Source organism: Musca vetustissima, unplaced genomic scaffold (genome assembly GCF_032173495.1).
Source record: "Musca vetustissima isolate MV318-11 ecotype Yass unplaced genomic scaffold, APGP_CSIRO_Mvet_v1 utg17971, whole genome shotgun sequence".
NCBI lineage: Eukaryota > Metazoa > Arthropoda > Insecta > Diptera > Muscidae > Musca > Musca vetustissima.
Window position 1 is genome coordinate 321,089 of NW_026881554.1, and position 5,258 is coordinate 326,346.

Consider the following 5,258-nt stretch of genomic DNA (forward strand, 5'->3'; position numbering starts at 1 on the left):
ATCAGTTGATGCGCATGCGGTTTTCGTATAAACCGAATCCATGTCTTTCAATAATTATGAATTTTTCGATGTTTAATTTAGCGGTCAAAGTGTGCCTCTCGATGCACTTTACTATGCAAAACCCCTAAAAATGGCTAAAAATCACGCAACGTGCATACGATTTGTATGTGCATCCGATTTCAGTAATCTCCTATGAAAATACACAAAAAGACACCTATTTTAAAAGGATCGGTTAAGAACCGCGGATGTGCCTCCACAATCGATTTTGGATAAAATACGCATATTATTCGCGTATCGATATATTTTTGACCTATTTTCACACAGATTTGCGAATATGATAACACAATGATGAATGTATGTAAAATCAATTCGAAGAAAAACGCGATTATATACGCGAATTGAACATGGATGGGCTCATTAGATCCGGCACGTAAAAAAACTAAAATCACGCGGGGTTCCACGGAATTTGAATGGACTTTCTTAATTTTAGACTCAAAAAATATGTTTTTTATAAAAATTTACGCACCAAATTTTCGTCTTTGGAACCCAATTACAAAGAAGCTACGGTGAGCACATTCATGATACATATACACTAAACGAAGCAAAATCACGAGTTCTACAATCCTATAATTAGTTTAGTCCATTATCTGGATGCGCATCCTAATTATAAGAAAAATTCAAAAAACACCGAAAATCCGGCTTCAAAATGTCAGCATCCTTTTTGGGTGGATGCAGTGATTATATCGAAAAATCATACATTAGAATCATATTGTCCATGGGGTATTCTGCAACTTAGTCACTGATCACATGTGCGTGCGTTGTGTAGTTTAGCCACAAATCAGGAACGAACACAAAAAAAAACTCGTTGGCTTCAACACATTTTCACCCATTTTTTTTACATTACCACCATCACAGCTTCCACCAAACTTATTATTTATTACCAATATTTTAAGATTCTGACAAGAACACTTCATTTTATAGAAATGAATTTGAATTATGTGCAATACGTTCATATTTCGCGAGTTATAACCTTGCAAACATCAGCTTCAAGGAATTTAAAAGATTTTTGTAATTTCCCATATCTAAATTTTATGATGATATACATATGCCCATTTGCCTGTCGGAAAGGATTACTTCGATGAGTTACAAACGGAAAATCATCTTAACATCATCTCCATACTATAGTGGGGGTTAGAAAAATTGAAAAAAATTTCCCCTCAAACATTTTTTTATATCCCTCGCATAAGGACAAGTTCTTTCTATAATAGTTCCATAAAAACTTATGGAGATCGGATTATACGTTTTCGAGATTCATTGAAAAATCTATGAAATGTGTCTCCGATCGTAATATTCCAAATTGCTTGCACTTCATTACATATAAAAGACTATAGAATTATCAAACCGAAGCTCAAACCTCTCTTAAAAAAAAACGAAATATTTTCTCCATACCTTTCCTGTTTCATCTTCTTATACCCTCCTTCATAACGTAGAGTGTATATTAAATTCATCGGGACCCTAAAAAATAAATATATACATTATTGATCAGAATATAATCTGATATATAATATATATAACGATCTTGACATGTTCGTATGTCCGTCCGTCTGTCCGTTATAATTATTAAACACAGTAGAGGTGAGAGTTATGGACCAATCTTCACGAAATTTTGCATGTAGGTTCGATTCGAGTCATGGAAGACCACTATTGTTTATGATCGGTAAATATTTAAGAGATCCAATATCCCAAAAACATATTTTTGGCTGTTTTCTGGTCGCTCTAGAGTCCACAATTATGACCCGAAAATCTCGAAATACTGCAGGGAGAAAGTGTTCAGAACGGCACCTCCCAAATTTCGGTACTTTGGAGAGTACGATTTTCAATTGAATTGAGTGCAATTTGGTATTTTTAATTCAAATAAAAAAATTATCAACAATGGTTCAACTCTTACGATAGCCTCAGTTTAACGATACTATTCATTATTCGGTATTTTAGGGATTATGGGTCTTTTACCACAATTGGGAATAATATCTTTCTAATTGCATGTCAAATTTTCCTATCAAAAATTTACTATGGCACAGACGCGATATATATAAAGGCAAATCATGGTGGAGTGAACTTATCGACGTTTTTACTTGTTTATATTGTCGGGATGAACACATCGGACCACTGGTCTCCGAAGTGAAGTTACTTCTATAATAGCTAGAGTTGTACAGTTCGATTCACCGATTCTTATAAAGTCTATATTTTTTGTTCATTTAAAGAACGAACTGGAATAATCGTTCTTTTTGGTTCGAATGTGAACATTTTACCGATCGTCATATCTCGACTAGCTGAGTCGATCTAGACATGTGTGTCCGTCCGTCTGTCCATTATAATTTGTAAACACAATACAGGCCACAGTTATGGACCAATCTTCATGAAAATTTGTGTGTAGGGTGGGTTCTGCCCAATGAAGACCCCTATTGTTTTTGGTAAAGATTGGTTAATAATTAGGGGATGAAATGGACCAAATATTTTTTTTTTTTTGGTTTTTGTGGTCGCTCCAGTGACCGCAATTATCGCTCGAACATCGTGAAATTTTACATGGAAAAGGGGATCGGGCCAAAGAAAAGTCATGCCTGTTTTGATAAAGATCGGTCAATATTTAGCGGGTCAAATGGACCCTGACTTTTGTGTGAAAAATGACAAAATTTGGATTCTATGGCGTATATATTTACTCCTAAAGGACATAGACCCGAGAAGTTGATGGTATATTGTCGTATGTTCTCGGATGTGGGAGTTACACTTAAATAGTTACAGGTGCTTACGTGCTCAGATATTATATAATAACCCACACTGGAGGGCGGAAATATAACGCTGATCGATTTGACATTTTCCATGGGGTTCCAGTTATGGTCAAGGACAGCGCTAGTAATTTTCGGTGATGATCAGATAATAATTTTGGGATGAAGTGGACCGAAAACTTAATTTTTTTGCAATTTTTCGAATCGATATATAGGCCACAGTTATAAGCAGATCATCACCATACAACCCACGCAGAAGTCAATCTGGACAAGTAATAAGAAGGGCTGTATTGAATTTTAGTAATATTCGGAAAATATGTCAGTGTATGGAAGATGTGCTATTGACCTCTAATGGGGCAAGATGGTGCAAATGTCACGTAATATTTCCCAGGCTCGGAATAAAGTACTTTAGAATGTTAGAACTCCGTCGTAGTTATGTAGGGTATCGTATGGTCGGCCTCGTCCGACTATACTACTCCGCTCACTGGTTTTAAATTATTCTCAAACTTTTCTTTAAAAATCTACGCCTCTGAAACATTTCTTTAAAAGTCCACACCTTATAGGTCCATAAACTTATCCTTAAATATCCTATCCATACATATTAGACAAAAATTAGAAAAATTTGAAAAGTTATCATAAAAAACCAACGGAAGGCCAACTTACTTGAATGGCTTGTGACAGAACATTTGTTCCTAGCCAACGTAGTCGCTGCAGTGCCAATATTCGAGAATATATGATACAAATCATGATTCATTCGACGGCGATATTCACCGTTAATGCAGATCGGCTCATAGATCTTTCGAATAATTTTCTCTCAAACACTCCATGAGTTGCCTCATCTGCTTGCGCAAGTACCCATGATTCTGATCCATACGCCAGCACGGGTAGTATCAGAGTATGAGTTGACCTTGTTTTTAAATGGAATTTTCGAATTTCAAAATTGATGTCATTAGTGTTATTCATGGCGCTACTAAGGTATATAAAATCGTTCCCTACCTCAAGTTCCACAGTTGGTCCAAGTATACTGGACGTCTTGGGCGTTTATACCACCAGTTTGGTCTTCTCGCCATTTACTGCCAGATCCAGTTTGTCAGACTCCTCAAATTGTTCAAAGGTGGATGTTATCGCTCGCAATGTTCGACCCATTATATCGATGTCATCGACGTTGGCGAGTTACATGTGTTTGGTGTACAGAGTGCCATTTCTGTTCACCTTTGCCTCTCGTATGACCTTTTCCATCTGGATGTTGTGCAGATCACACGACAAACTGTCACTTTGTCTGAATCCTCGTTCGGTATTAAAGGGCTCCGATAGGTCTTTTCCGACTTTAACTGCTAATATTGTGCAAGTTAAAATTATCCTGCATAGCCGTATTTATTTAAACACCTCGGAACGGATAGGGCTGTCGAATGCGACTTTATAGTCGACCAATATGTGGAATATGTCGATGTGTTTTTCGTTGGTCTTTTCTAGGATTTGGTGCAGTGTGAAAATCTGGTCAATGGTGGATTTGTCAGGTCTAAAGCCACATTGATAACTGCCTTCTAAGTTTCAAATTATGTTTCTTCAATCACACCTCCTCCTACAATAATATTTACACTATTTCCCATCCATTGCAAATATTTGTGATTGGTCATTCAAAACATGTTTACACACAACTTTTCCTGCAATTGATAATTGCGAATCAATGGAAAAGAAGAAAAGAAGGCGAACCTGAACATAGAATACCAAAAAATATATCTACATTTCAATTAAACTAATTGCAATTATTTGTTGCCGGTAGTAGCTGGATGTCTGGATTTTGGTATAAAAATTCATATCGAATAAGAAGAAGTACAACAACAAGCTACAAGTTTTCCCAGCAACCCGAGCACAAGTAATTACAATGCAATTCAGAAAATTGTTGGATATATTTTTTTGTATTTCAAAAAAGGTGTAAAATTTCCGCTCCGGTCAATTTTCTTTGATATTTTTAGAGAGAGAGAGAAGAGGAGGGAAATAGTTTGTAAGATTATTTTTCATTATATTTTTTTAGAACTTAGTCTCTAAGGAATTACCTGTCTGCAACAGGCTTACCATAGAAGGGCAGGAATGTTAAGTTTAATGAAAATTACAATCAACTGTGGAACATTAGTGTTATCTGGTATTGTTGTTGACCATCTAAAAATCTCAAATCTCCTGGGAGGATGACTACATGGAAGGGGTAAATGGTGGTTGAATGCTCGAATCTCACCAAAAAGTGAACTTGACGTTTAAGGTTTCCAGAACTTCATATGTGCCTAGTAGAAAAATTAAAAAAAACTGACCATTAGTCGTATTTCCTTTCCATGGACACGCTGATTTTTTTTTTGAGCGTCGCTATTCTGTTCTCCATGTTGTTGCTGATGTCATGGACAAAGTTTAACACAACATTGGCATCAAATTACATAACAGTTTTTTCCAGCTTCTAAAAACAACTTTTCATTTGATTTCATA